Here is a 16,216-nt window from a genome sequence, read left to right on the forward strand (position 1 = left end):
TATATATATATACTGTATTTAAAGACATAAGTATATACATATATACTTATATAATTTATATATATATATATATATATATATAAATTTAAACTTAAGGTAAGCTCAGGAACATAAATATCCAGGTAAATTATGTTACTCAAAAAACTAAAACAAAGAATGCTACACAATATCCTCTCTCTTCTAAGCAGAACACAGTGCAAGAGGGATTTGGGAGACAGCGGTAGACCTTTGAAATCTTTAGCAGCTATTGAAACCACCTTGAATAAACATGCTTTCTAAGTAACAGCTCCATGCTATACAAATACAGCTTTTAAAACTCCCCCCCTGGTACATCCTCTCAACTAAATAGTTGGCCTAATTCCAGATCTACCATGGTCTCTACCCATCACTAACTCTTAAATCCTCTGCTCACCTGTTTCACCTGTGCTATACATTCCTAACATTCTCCTACCTTGTAACATTTTCCTTGTCGTCTGTCTCATCACTAGTGCTTTTCCCTTTACCTAAAAGACCTATCTCCATACTTACCCAAGTGTGTGTATTTGCTAAGGAAATGTCCTAGGTTTTCATTTGTTCTGGTGTGAACTTCAGTTTACTCATCTACATAGATATTTCTCAAGCTCTGGTTCCATGGTTACCCTGGGACTTTCATTGCTGTCATCAATGATCCATCCATTCTCTTAAATTCATTATATTTTTGAAATCATATCACTGTACTCCTAGTCACCCCATCTAGAAATAGGAAGCCTATTTTTTTTAATGTTTATTTATTTTGAGAGAGAGAGAGTCAGAGAGAGAGAGTGTGAGCAGAGGAGGGGCAGAGAGAGAGGGAGAGAGAGAATCCCAAGCAGGCTCCATACAGTCAATATGGAGCTGACACAGGGCTTGAACTTAGGAAGAGTGAGATCGTGACCTGGGCCCAAATCAAGAGTCGAACACTGAATCACATGATCCACCCAGGCATCCTTAGAAAACAGAAATCTTGTCCAATGTTTTACTTTCTAATCAGTCCCCAAATCCTGCCCAGTTTACTTCTGTCCCTGTACCTGTTGTCTTTCTTTTCAATCTACTGTAATTGGCCTTTTATCATCGTCAACAGAGACAAGTGCCGTCATTTCTTAACTTAGCTCTCTTCCCAGATTTCTCTCTTTCTGACTCTAACACACTGTGCTGCCAACTTAACATGTATTAAATCTCCTCTGTTCTAAGTTTTACTAATTTACCCAGCCCATGGAATCAGTTTCCAACTCTTAACCTGTATCCCACATTCCCCGTGATCTGATTCTGATTTCCTATGTCTCTTGGACATAACCTACCCTCCAGCTCAACTGAAATTTTCCACAAAGATCTTCCAGTTTCTGTTGTTGTTGTTGTTGTTATTGCTCTTGTTTTTTTGCCATTATTCCTGAATGAAATTCTCTTTTTCTCCCATAGCCTGCCCTAAGCCTACCTATCCTTTATGTCTCAGCTCAAATTCCACAGAATTCAATTCACTTTATTTCTGGCACTTTCTTAAAATTTATCTTAAAGAATTTATCACATTCTGCCTTGCATAACAGTTTAAGAGTCACCTGTGCTCTTCTTTTTATCTCTTCTATTAAATTGTAAGCTCCTTAGAGATGAAGTCATCTTATGTATTTTTATAGCACCTGCCATCTTTGCACTAGTGGTAGTCTTTTTGCTTTGTTTTATTTTGCTTTCATATATCGAAAATACAGAAGCAGACTACTTTTTAGCACATAACTATCATGTGGTGAGTACCATGCAATGTATTTTCAACACAGTAACTCTAAGAAAAAGATTAGTATGTTGACTTTATTGATGGAGAAACGTATCCTTGGAGTAACTAAGTAACTAGTACAGAATCAAATACCCTGTAAGTGAAGCAGCCAGTCCTGATTCCCAAACTCATCCTCTATTCTCTATTCCATGATACCTTTTTATTTATTTTTATTTGTTTTTTAAATGTTTATTTATTTTGAGAGAGAAAGAGAGAGAGAAAGAACATGAGCAGGGGAGAGACAGAAAGAGAATCCCAAGTAGGCTCCGCTCTGTCAGTGCAGAGCCCAACGCCAGGCTTGAACTCACCACCAGTGAGATCATGACCTGAGCCAAAACCAAGAGTTGGATGCTTAACCGACTGAGCCACCCAGGAGCCGCTCCATGTTACATTTTTAAATTGCCCTTCCCAAATGCACTGCAAGGATTTGCTTACTTGCTTGTCTTCGACTGAGTTTGAGTTTCAGAAAAGAAGGCTAACATTTGGTAGGTGCATAACACATGCCTGTGAAACAGTATTTGATGAGTAAATGTAAAATTGCAACACATTGAAAATGGACATTGTTGCAAGATAGGGATTTCTTAAGTAGTTGTGCTTCTCCTTTTTTTTTTCGTTTAAAGTATTTACTAGGAACATGTGAAATTTCTGGCCAGTGAAAAGAGCAAATGATGCATCGACTATTTTCATCTTGCATTCTCTAAACCTAGAACCTTGCCCTGTACAGTGTCATCTTTAAACCAACAGCATGAGCACCACCTGGGAGCTGCTTAGAAATGAGGAATCTGTGCCCCACCCCCAGACTTATTGAACCAGAGTCTTCACCCTGCAAGAATCCTAGGCAATTCACATAAACGTTAACATTTATATGGCCCTGCCCAAGAATGCAAGCTTCTTGAAGGCAAAATTCATATAAATAAAAAGTGCTGTGAACTTTGCTTTGATTAGTAAATTTCTAGGATGCAGTAGCATGTTTGTGAGCAAGTGCTGACACAGCCAATCATCCATTTCAATATAATCAGAATTAACAAGCAGCACAGTCTACAATTACTGTCAGGAGACCTTATTGCTCTCTTTTTCCTTGCCCCTGCCCAGGCCATTCCATTAACTGCGCCCTGGGAAACATTTCAATGACAAGTGCAGTAAACGGTTTGATTTCCTTTTCAGTTTATATTTGCAAGCAAAAAAGAAAGGAGGAGGAATAAAGAAAGAACGTTACAAACTGCATAATGCAAATGAGGCCCCTTTAAACAGCAAGCAATCAGCATAGGTACATGCCTTATGCTGTAGTCCCAAATGCAATCATTAGACTGCTTTCCCACTAGGGGAAGGGAAGACATTGAGTGCTATTGAACATTGCCAATTTTTATAGTGGATCAGCTTGAAAATATTTAGCACAGATGTTTCTGTAATTGTGACACACTGGGAAAATTCACATGTTCAATAGCCCTCTAACTCTGTCTTCCATCTGTGCAATGTGATGGTCCACAGTTACTGCACAGGGCCATTATATGAAACAGAGAGTGATGGGGTCTGGCTCAAGACCTATAGAAAGGTTCCCTTGCACCATCTGTGCGGCTCTATTTAATTGCAGGTATAAGTGTGTTTGCCCTTTTTTACGGTTGTCGCTATCATATACTAAAAGGTTGCCTTTATGTCCTGTACTCAATGGTTAAGCAGACCTTTGCCCACAACCAGGATCCAGAGAGAATGAGTGGGATAGGGAATTGGAAAGGAGGAGCTCCACTTCTCTTTTCTTGGTTCCGACCTCATTCTGATCAAGGTCAGTAATGGCTGAAAGTTTTCCATGAGCTGCTAGTTGTTGTAGCAAAGTAAGCTGACGGACTCATCTGGGTTCCCAGTGAACAGTTGTCCAAGTCACAAGCCATTGACTTCATGCTTTTTATCTGAGCAAAGAGATCTCCTAGCAGAGTGTTCTTTTCTGGGTATTCCAGTCCTCAGTGTTCTTGTTCTCTTCTCTCAAATCCAGTATCCCTTCTGAATCTGCCCCACTTGGTTTAACTTCTGGCCATACCTTTTCTTTTCTTGGCTGCTGTCCTTTCTGGACCCCTATTCTGTCCCCTCCTTAATTACAGATTCTCCAAGAAGGGCCCTTTCTTCTTTTGTTCCTATTCCATTCTCACTGTTGGCTACAGAGAAATTCTCAACTTGTGACTCACCGAAGATAGAATTAATACCAATATTAACCCTCATAGAAATTATTCTGGAGAATACAGTTGAAGTGTACCAGTGAGTATAGAGATTGGACTCTTCTGTCTTTCAGGATATGCTGTATTTTCCTCTAGCCTCTAGCTTCTAGTCACGTGGACACTAAAAAGTACTTGCAAAATACCAAACTGTTGATGTGACTTTTCTCTCTGGCAACAAACTACAAGGCCAATAGATTTTTAAAACCCCTCAATCATTTTTAATGTGACCCCAGGAACATTTTTAATACAGTATTTTCATCTTGAGCTGTAAACATTTCATATATTTTGCAAGTAATTTGCAGGTTGAGTAAGCTATCCTGCCTAGATTGCTCATAAATTGAGGTATGTCTCATTATAATCACAGCCACCTTAGAAGAGCTACTAAGCCAAATTAGGAAGCTAATTTTATCTTTTAACAATGTTTAGCAATTATAAAGCTTCAGAAAATAGTATACTTGAATTGGACCTAAAGAGATAAGGAACATTTTTAATTCTAGGTTTTGTCTCCCAATGATTATTTTGCTCCATGCCACAGCCCTGAGTCACACATTGATATTGTTAGAGTTAGATGCACATCTTTGATGAAAGAATTATAAAAATCCACAGAAAAGGGAATTTGACACAAATGGTTCCAGTAATTTAAGGGAAACATTACTATCTGTTGCTGGGTGGATGGGGAGATCCCTGTACTTGGGGAGGGTTAGAGAGAGAGGGAGACACAGAATCCCAAGCAGGCTCCAGGCTCTGAGTGGTCAGCACAGAGCCCAATGTGGGGCTCGAACTCACGGACTGCGAGATCATGACCTGAGCCGAAGTCGGCCGCTTAACCGACTGAGCCACCCAGGCTCCCCAAGAAGGGAAGTTTAGTAAAGGGAGGGTACGCTCTTGAGATGTGAGAGTGGGTAAGCTGGAGGGAGGGCTATGCCCAGGATCTGGGGTCTCTTAGCTTTTATTGATAGTTATTAACTAGGGGCTGAAATATTTATTACCTGGGCAGAGGATTTCTTGGGAGCAAGGTTCCTCACCTTTTCTCCTTAATTGGGCAGGGTCTTCAACCTTCTTTGCCTTGGGCCCATCTGGTGTGATCCAACATCTTGTGGCTCCATTTTGTTTTTTTGTTTTGTTTTGTTTTTTAATGTTTATTTATTTTTGAGACAGAGAGAGACAGAGCGTGAACGGGGGAGGGTCAGAGAGAGGGAGACACAGAATCCGAAACAGGTTCCAGCCTCTGAGCCATCAGCACAGAGCCCGACGCGGGGCTCGAACTCATGGACCACGAGATCATGATCTGAGCCGAAGTTGGCCGCTTAACCGACTGAGCCACCCAGGTACCCCATTGTGGCTCCATTTTGGAGTGTTGTGAGGATAGGCCTCTGACTTTCCTGATAGCAGGCCATAACTCTCCCTTTGCTGGCCTCCAGGTATCTGGTTAAAACCTAACTAACTGCTTACTCTAAAAATCTGCACAGCTGCCATACTGTGGCAATACAGGAACAAACAGTGTCACCAGCTAGATTCCAAGACCTGACCTTTTTTGCCCACCTGCTTGTACTCACCAAACTTTGCCCCATATTTTTCCTTAAACTCTTCTTCTCAACTTATCTCTTAACTCAGATAAAAGACCTCCCAGTCATAACATCTTGTGATGGAAACTAAAACTACTACTCAAGTAATAATTATTGCCCTGAAGAAAAGCTCCAGCGGCTGAAGACACCTAGACTAACTTGAGCTCAAACCCCAACTCATACCTGTGGAGATGGACCACAGAGTGACTGACAGTTACATTAACCTCATTATAATACTAAAATCTCTGCTCACAGAGGAGCATAAGTCTCATTTACATGTTTCCTAACACGTGTGATCTTTTACCCACCTTTACATATGATAACAAGGCTCCCCTTTCTAAATATTCATCCTGACCCTAAGTAAAAGGAAACCATTTACCCTTGCTCAGGGAGTCATGGCTTTGGGGATTATTCCCCACAATCTCCTTATTTGCTGCCAATAAAGTTTCATTAGTATGACAACTCCCCCTGGTATAGTCTCTAACTGTAACTCAGCAAGGAATGACTGTGATCACATTAGGTCAGTTACAATAACATTGACCTATTATTTATATTTTCCACAACGTATTCAATTTTCACTCAATACATATCGGCTGCATATCTGTTATGTGTTAGGTGCTGAGGCAGAGTGTTGATACCCTGATATGAAAAAAATAAAATGTATAAATAAGATGTATTATCTTTCTTCTTAAAGCTTATAATTTATCAGGGATATAGGAAAACAAATGGACAATTTAAACATGAGTTGGGCCATCCTATGGATACTATAAGGTATCATAGAAGCTTGAAGAAGTCACCTCTTGTGGGATGAAGGACAGCTACTCCTAAGATGTAACATCTTAGCAGATATTGGAAGGAAAAGGACACATTTTTGAGGAGATTGGAGAGTAAAGATATGCCTCTTCAAAGGAGAAGCATTTACAAAGTTGTAGAGGCAAGATTCTTCACATGGAGTAATTATGTCCTGAAATTAGTACTGTACAACTTCAGGTGTGAGCCAACAGAATCATTTCCCAAATATAATGTATTATAGAACCTGAATGTATTAAGAACCTGAAAGAACCTGAATGGTAGCAGAATATACCACCTTAAAACATATAACATTCGCATGAGGATTGTTGTGAGTTGAGGACACCTGAGAAGAAACAGATATAAGAAAAGCTCTCTGACCTTTCCCTGATTTGTCGAAAAGCAGGACATAAATTTGTAAAGGTAGAGTCTATCTCTTCTATACCAGAAAGAACAGAAGCTAGTCATGGGGACAACTTGAGAACCTTTGCAACCTGGAGATAGTACCAGACGGAACTGCATAGCAAACCTTGCTAAAATCAGTCCTATTCTACTCTTACTTTCCCCGTGTATTTGTCTTTCCACAGTTTGCCTTTCTAGAAGCTAAGTCCTTCACCTTTGCCTTGTCATTTCTCTACAAAATTGCTGTTCTTGGCTAAAATGCCATATAAACTCAAATTCTCACATCTGCCTCCTTACTCATGATTGAGTATTCTCACATATACCTGTGATGCATATGGTAATAAACTTTTTTTGTATTTTTTCTCTTGTTAATCTGTCTTTTGTCACTCTAATTTACAGGGCCTCAGCCAACAAACCTGAGATGAGTAGAGGAAAAAATATTCTCTCTATATATATCTCTCTCCATATCTCTCTTTCTTTTTATTTTTTTTTTAATCCTTATTTTTTTAAAAATTTTTTTTCAACGTTTTATTTATTTTTGGGACAGAGAGAGACAGAGCATGAACGGGGGAGGGGCACAGAGAGAGGGAGACACAGAATCGGAAACAGGCTCCAGGCTCTGAGCCATCAGCCCAGAGCCTGACGCGGGGCTCGAACTCACGGACCGCGAGATCGTGACCTGGCTGAAGTCGGACGCTTAACCGACTGCGCCACCCAGGCGCCCCTTAATCCTTATTTTTGAGAGAGAGACAGAGTGTGGGTGGGGGAGGAGCAGAGAGAGAGGGAGACAGAATCTGAAGCAGGCTCCAGGCTCTGAGCTGTCAGCACAGAGCCCGAAGTGGGGCTCAAACTCACGAACCGTGAGATCGTGACCTGAGCTGAAGTCGGATGCCCAACCGACTGAGCCACCCAGACGCCCCTATATCTCTCTTTTTATCTCTCTCTATTTCTCTCTCTATCTCCATCTCCATCTATATCTATATCTATATGAACATATGCATTCCTAACATTCATCATACTATGCTAAATTGTGCAATAAAAATTACAGTACTTCTGTAAAAAAAAATGGGGTTGGGCATGAAACTCAAAGACTTCATCAATGATACACACCAAAAGATAGGAACCTAATAAAAATGGGGCAATTTTACAAGTGTTAAATGATATAAAAAACATAAAAGTGCCCAATAAATATGGCACTTTGCCCTAAAAAGACCTGAAGTTTGCTTGTGGAGGTCAGTATCAGAAGGGTTGCAGTTTGTGAAGTTATTATGAAATGCTACAAGAAATGTTGTCTGAAACTGGATGGAAAATTGTTAACACCACATGTGGAGGGTGTATTAGCTTTCCCTTGTGGACATAAAAGTTATCCTGGATCTGGCAGCTTCCGTGAGTCAGAGGTGGGCACACAGATTTGGTTCTCTGCTCTGGGTTTCAAAATCAAGGTGTTGGGGCCTTGTTTCTTTGGGGAAGAATCCACTCCAAGCTCATCCATTTGTTGCAGAATTCAGTTTCTGAGGAATGCATTTTGAGGTTCCAGTTTGCTTGCTGGTTGTATATCAATTACATTGGAACAAACTTCTGTTTTTGAAACAAATCACTGTAGCACAACTGATCATACATATTTTAAGGAAAAGGAAATTAAATTTGGCTTTAACGTAAATGGGTATAGTAAACTCATAGGCACAGAGATCTTTTTGGTTTCAAATCTATTTTAACTCTAGGAACCACGTATCTTGAGATCTTAATTCCCTCATAGGTAAAATAAAGGGTTTGGTCAAAGAGTCTCACAGGTCCCTTCCAGATAAAACATAGTTACCATAATAAATCAAAGTTCTTAGTAAATGTATAAATAACTTGTAAACAAGATTTGTACAAGTGTTGCCTTTTCATATTTGTAGATGAGTACATCTGGCCAAGAGTAATTATCCAACACTTTATATCTCTTTGAAATTATAAAAGAATATATTTTTGAGTATTTTTAGTATATTTGACCTTGTGATAAGATTGCTAAAAACACATAAATGAAAAAGAAGAAATAAAAAAGATGACAGGTTCCAAATATTAGCCAGTGGTGAAATATATGTACTTCTCTTGTAGGAAAATAAATGGTGTATAGAATATGCTCCTTGGGCTAATGCCATAGACACTTGAATCTAGGCACTTTGAATCAGGTATGATTTGAAGCATTGTCAAATGCTCATATCAGGAAACTGAATGGAAAGTCACTCATCCCAGAGACCATAGTTCTCCTTTCTTTGATTTAGTTCACTAGACTGGCCCAAAACTGTCAGTTAAGGCAGATACCTATCCTCAGATAAGGTTGTTTGGTCAGGGCTAAAAAATGTTCTTCCTGGCAATGATGCTTTAATTTAACCAAATTTATTAACCATCCATTGCCTCTTAGGTTTGTTGTTAGGTTATACAAAGGTTTAGAAGATACACAAGCTCAGGCCTTATAATGAAGAAACTCACAGCCACAATTGCAAAACCTTTCCTCACAGGTTATCTTCTATCTCAACCCACAGATAACAGAAATAAGTCAAAAGGAAGCTCCATTAGATCTTACTAAATTACAATGCCCAAGAGATTCCTTTTGTTTTTTGTTTTTTTTAATCAGCTGTCAGTTCTGAAGAGCTGCCTATTCCACTGACATTGGAACCTCATTAACAGATTACATCACCTCATACAGCAGAACCTGAATCATTTAGTCCCTTTCTTTCCTTATCAACACCCACCCCTCGCCCTCTCTTCCTCTTCCCTTGTGTGCTGAGTTGCATTTTCCTTCTCTAAGTTCTCTCAGTGTCTTGGGATCCTTACTTTCAAAGCATGTACTATGCTACAGTGTCCTTGTTGGCTTGTTTTTGTAAGTTAGCCAGTAGACTCTGAGCTTTAGGAGATCATGGACTGTGTCTTGTGTCTCTGACTCCTCAGCATTTGAAATTCGGACTAAATTACAGAAAGTTCTCAATTAGCGTGTATTGAATACATGATGTCAATGGTGGTGGCTCTGAAGGTTGAGTCAAATTGAACCCTCTCAGAAGACGAGGCTTAAAGAATTCAATATTCTTAACTGAAAATCACTCTTCACTATATGAGTCCTGTAGTCTTAAACTCTTCCTGGCCATAGGCAAATGATGTCATTAGAGTTGATAGAAGTGGGAAACAAGTTTATATATTCAATACCAGAGTGGCCAGGTGTTGACTTCCTCAAATTTCATTCACATATCAGGGTTATTTATGTCACAAGCAGTCATATAAATGGGAGAATGAACACTATTTATGAATATTTAGTGCAACCAATAATCACCCATGCAAAATGATGTAATAATCATATTCTAATGCCATCATATGTTAATCAGTGTTATCAAATATGAAGGTCTGAATACTCATTCTTGAAATGAAAGAATATGGGACTATGTAGCAAACTTGAAATAGTCTAGTGTTTTTCTGTTTATATTCAAATAAGAATACATGCATATTTCTGTATACAGTAAGATATCTTATTTGTAAGTTAGGAAACTTTTTTTTTCTTTTTAAGTCAAATCTGCTCCACTCTTCTGTGGCTCTGATTAAATACTAAGTTGATTAAGGGGAAAAATCAACAACAAATCAGTCTGTCTCTATGAGCAAATGAAAATTTACATAATGGTAGGCCTTAGGACTCCAAAGTGATGGTGTCATGAACCTTGACTGAACCGATCTATTTATTTCAAAAAACAGCAAATGCGGACAGCATTTTGGCTAAACTAGAGAAGCTATTCAAGATAGCAGTCATTATATTTTTAATCCATCTTTAATTTAAGAAACTTCAAAATTATTTTAACTCTTCATTAGTTAGCACATCTAAATTTTAGTCTCAGGTCTGCCATTGATTACTTATTTACACTCTGTAAGTAATAGGGTTTTTTTGGCCCCAGTCTCCCAATGTCAAGAAGTAAAGAGCTGACAAAATGGATCCTAAGATTCCTTCCTTCTATACTGTTTTGCCGCCTCCTTTTCTTTTCACACAATATTTAAATTTAATGGAATGGGATGAGGCTCAGCCAAACATTACCTGCTTTCACATTTCACTTCAGCTTCCTTTCGGGCACAGCAAAATTTTGGTTGCCCTCTTTCCACCACTGTCCCAGGTCCAGTTTCTCCCTTTACCTCTTCTTCCCCCGAAACACTTTTGTCCTTAATCTGCTGTTTTAACCTGGGGAGATTCAGGTTTCAGTTAATTAGGGTACAGTGAAAATGGGAATGCTGTGAGTGAGTGTTTTATAATGCAATTGGGCTCATGGGTGCCCAGCTCAAAATGCTGGAAGAGAGTAGAAATGAAAGGTGGATCTAGATGTGGTGTTGGTGAGAAATATAACGTCTGAATGAAACAGCAAGTGACTAAATGGTATATTTTAGGAGACACCTGAGGAGAACAGAGATAAATGACATGAATAGAAGTAACTATTTTAGTGTAATTGAAAGAGCAGTGTTGGGGAACTAGGCAAACACAAGCTGAACACTGTTTAATAACTATATAACCCTGGCTAGTTGTTCAAGCCTGTGAGCCACCGTTTTGTCTGTGAAAATTGTATTAGTCAATTAATCAATTAATTTTAATTGGTTGGAAGAATTCAATCATATGTGCATAAACACTTAGCAAGGTGCCTATTATATTTTAAATGATTACAAATCTTCTGAAAACAAATCTTATGGCTGTCTTCCTAGAAGCTAGGCCAGTGCCATGCAATTTCCTCACTGGTGAAAGGAGGATCTTGGGGAATGTTATCCTTTGTGGAAGTAAAATTTGATGGTTTTCAATTCAGTGTGGCTCACTGAGCAGTCTTGCTGCCAGACATCCCACCTGTTTCCATATCATTTCTCAGTTTGGGCCTCATCCTAATACATATGTAAATGAGGTTGACTACTCAGGAAAGAGAAATGGATCATTCAATCATTCATTTACTTAGTAGGTATTTACTGAGTGCCTAACACGCTCTAAGAACCCTGTTGTGCAGGAAGACACCATAGTGATCAAAATACACATTTTCTCTGTTTTCATGGAGATTAGAGTCTAAATTTGAAGAAAGACAATCAAATCATCACATATGTTAAATTGGTTTTGTGATTTCTCTGAAGGGAAGATGCACAGTGGTTAGGGAAATCTACAAGAGAGCTGGATATCACATTAAGGAAGTCAGGGAGGGATCCCTGGAGGCTGATGCCACAATGCTTGAGTTGAGATTTGAAGATTCAGTAGGAGTTTATGAGGTGAGGACAAAGGGGGGATTTCAATAAGAAAGAGCTGCATATGCAAAGGATCCACAGAGGAAGTACCTGGGAGTCACACAGAAGCAGCTGACAAGCAAAATATTTGAAACTTGGGAGAGCAACATGGCTTAAAAGTTAAGAGAGGAGAAAAGAGAAAGAGGTCAGAATAAGAACCACTCTCTCCTGAGAGCATTAGAAAGCTGTGGAAGCATTTCAGTCAGGAGTGGAGGATCATATTCTCGGGCTTCAGTGTGCAGAGTGGAATAAAGAGGGGTGCAGGTGGGTGTGAGCAAGACAAGCAGAAGGCCATTTAATAGTAGAGACAGCAACTGATGAATGAGTGGTGAAGATGAAGATAGACATGGTAACAATCCTGGGAATTGGAGACAGATTCCCCGTTGGAAGCTCCAAGAAGAGTTGTTAACTAGGCAACAGAATCTATAAAATCAGACCTCAGAAAAGAAGCCTGAGATGGTAATGAAAATGTAGGAGGCATCCACAGGTAGGCATCTTTTGAAGTCCTGTGCATCAATGAGAATGAACAATGAGGAAACTAGAATAAGGAAAGGAGAAGAAAAGGACACGGGCTAGACAATCTTGGGATCTCACATTCAGAGGCAAGGAAGAGGGCCTTGAGGGTGAGACAGGGAATTGTCCTATGAGCTTGTGTTCTAATGCCGAATAGTCATCTGAATAACGTTTCTGGTTAAGGTTGACCTAATTACTAGGAAACCAGCTAAGGGTAAACAAGTTGTTATTTGTTTCTATATAGTAACAAGTTATCACTAGCATTAGCCCTGTATATGCAACTAGTTAGAAAACTGTACTAAATGTAATGAGGTCCATGTAATACCTTCTATATCACTAGAAACTTTGAAAAGGAAGGCAAAATTTCCTTAGCAAAACTATGTTTAACTGAATCAATTTCTTGATTATTATTATATATGTATTTTTCTGCTGTGTTTAAAAAGTGTTTTTTTTTATGCATCTGTTATTTGTTCACTCTTTGGCAAGTTAGATATCATAATAAACCTATGCAGATGATTTTTTTATCTTACATTTCATAACTAATTTAAATCTTACACTGTTAGGGGAATTTCTCTAACCTGTTTCTAAAACCAGCCATTTCTTCAGAGATTTCTGGTTCCTTTTGGTGAGGAATAGAATTTAGAAACCAAAACATAAGTGCTAAGTATGTTTATTAGGGCAAACATTTTTAAATTACATTCTAATGCCAATCTGTGTTCCACTTGGTAAATACATCAGCTAACTAAGAAACGGACAAACAAAAATGCTAACTCTTAAGCTGAGCTGATCACAAATGGTAGAATTTAGGTAAAAATTCTACAGCACTGCCTGCATACATTACAGGGCATTCATTATTATAATTAAGCACATCAAAATGTTTGTCAGGTTTGAACAAATTTTCATAAAAATTAAACTAATTTTTAACTTACATTTGAATAGTTAGACTTTGAAATACTTAATCAGGATTTCAAGACTTTGAAAATTGAGTTTCTTCTCACCTTAACTGAATTTATTTTTTTATTTATTTTTTTTTTAAATTTTTTTTTTCAACGTTTATTTTTTCAACGTTTATTTTCAACGTTTATTTTCTCTGTTTATTTGGAACAGAGAGAGACAGAGCATGAACCGGGGAGGAGCAGAGAGAGAGGGAGACACAGAATCAGAAACAGGCTCCAGGCTCTGAGCCATCAGCCTAGAGCCCGATGCGGGGCTCGAACTCACGGACCGCGAGATCGTGACCTGGCTGAAGTCGGACGCTTAACCGACTGCGCCTCCCAGGCGCCCCCCACCTTAACTGAATTTAAAAACGCTAAATAAATTTAAAATTTTGTTGAACATTTAAAAATATCATTTTTATAAGAATCTAAATTTCTTTCCAAGGTGTGAACCAATTATACCATTTAAAATTAATAGCTTGGTTATATACATCTTTTGTTAATAATTAGAAGTTTAAGTGGGTGTAAAATGTGAACACATTTTTGCTAAGATCTGTACTGTGTTAGACTCAAGCTAGCCTTTGCACTAAAATGAGAACATGAGTGTTGAGTTAACTAAATACAAAATCTGGTTATGATCACATACATATAAAGTTAGAAATTCATTTATTAACGAGAGATACTTCATGATAAATTGCCATTCTCTGTTTCTTACTATACCCCACTAATCAAGTTTTCATTGTTGTTGCTTCTGACCCTCAGCAATACTTGACATTATTCAATGATTTCATTCATTTGTTTACTGCCTTCTTCCTCCATTAAAATGTGTGTTTCATGGGACGCCTGGGTGGTGCAGTCAGTTAAGCTCCGACTTCAACTTAGGTCATGATATCAGTGTTTGTGAGTTTGAGTCCCGAAGGGCTCTGTGCTGACAGCTCAGAGCCTGGAGCCTGCTTCAGATTCTGTGTCTCCCTCTCTCTTTGCCCCTCCCCCTATCACACTCTGTTTCTCTCTCAAAAATAAATGAATTTTGACAAAAATTAAAAAAATGTGTGTTTCAGGAAGGCTGGACCTTTTGTCTCTAGCACCTGAATAGTAGCTTCTAAATACATAGCTGTTTAATGAATGAATCAACCATACATGGTGAAAAAAATGAAAATACAGAGTTGACTGTGATGTGCTGTTGGAAAAGTATACAATGGGAAACTGTTATTATGGAATACCTGGATATTTGAAAGAATATCCAGGGAGTGGGGTGAGTGTGCAGGGAAAATAGTTCAGGATATGAAGTTCAGGACAAATAGGTCAGGATAGTCATCAAGATAAAGTAATGACCCAAGTTACTGGTCTTTCATATTCTCAAATGAAGTGTTCATAGAGAGGAGTGAAGATTCACTTTAATGTTAGATTACTTTTTATCTTAAATAAGTAAAGGTTTAAACTGTAATTAGAAATGTAGTAAAATTAATGTGTGAGCATGAAACCATTAAGTAGTTAAGGGGATTCTGGATCACAGGTGGAGGTCAAATTTAAAAACAGAAAAGAAAGAACGACTAATGGGTTATAGCATCATGGAACTACTATAATAGTAGGTGGTGTTTTACTCATACAAAAGAAATAAAAAGGATGGCATCTATTTACGTTGCACTGTGTGTGTGTGTGTGTGTGTGTGTGTGTGTGTGTGTGTGTCTATCCCCACATATACACATATATATGTGTGCACACACACAATTACATTGTTGGTATTTTATATGATCTTTTGTAGAGTTTAAGCCATTTGTCTCTACACACAACTAGACCCCATGGCCAATTTTCAGGTAGCCATAATTATAGTTTTTCACACTTGTTAAACTTCTTCCTATTCCCAGAGACCAATATCTCTACCTCAGTGATTGTGATCATACTATTCCCTGTTACTGGAAACATTTTTCCTTTTCCTGTTTCGTTTGTTGGTTTTGTTTTTAATCTGGTGCTATCTGAGGAGTATGCAGTGTAATCAGAGGATCGATAGCGTTCAGATATTACAAATTAGAAATCATGGCAGATATCCAAACAGGTCATCCATACAAAAGGGGGATCTGAGTACACAGCCAATGTTCAGAGACAAGAAAAGCACACGTGAAAGGGGTTTCAAAGGAAGCTGCTCAAAATAACAGCTCTGGCTTTTTATAGTTTGTCTTTGACCTATAGAAATGGAGGTAAGAGTAGCCTAGCATGGTCCAGAGCAAGTTTAATCAAAAGTAGGCAGCTGAATTACTTGTGTACAGATGATTCTCAGCATCTCTGCCTGCTGGGAGGAGGTTGCTGAAAGAGGGTGAAAACTGTCTTCGGCTGAGGTTGCCAAAATGGAAACAGAATTTCTAAACCCTGAGTATTGGAGAGGAGAGTTACAGATCCGCTGAGTGTTCATGAAGTTCTTCATTAATAAGTTAAACAATACATGAAAAATTTTATCTTTTTTTTCTCCATAAAAAATAACTACATTGGGGCACCTGGGTGGTTCAGTGGGTTGAGTGTCCAACTTGGACTCAAGTCATGATCTCCTGGTTGGTAAGTTTGAGCCCCACATCAGTTTTGCTGCTGTCAGTGCAGAGCTGGCTTGGGATCTTCTGTTCCCCTCTCTCTGATCTTCCCCAGCTTGTGCTCTCAAATAATAATATTAAAAAACTACATCATTTCGGAGGCCCTCACAGAAGGGAAAATCTAAAAACCCTCTTTGTAAAAGCATCCCTCTTTCCTTCATACCACTGCTATGCCATA

The sequence above is a fragment of the Puma concolor genome, chromosome D3 (assembly GCF_028749965.1).
Source record: "Puma concolor isolate L17-30 chromosome D3, mPumCon1.1.hap2, whole genome shotgun sequence".
In the NCBI taxonomy this organism is placed as follows: Eukaryota; Metazoa; Chordata; class Mammalia; order Carnivora; family Felidae; genus Puma; species Puma concolor.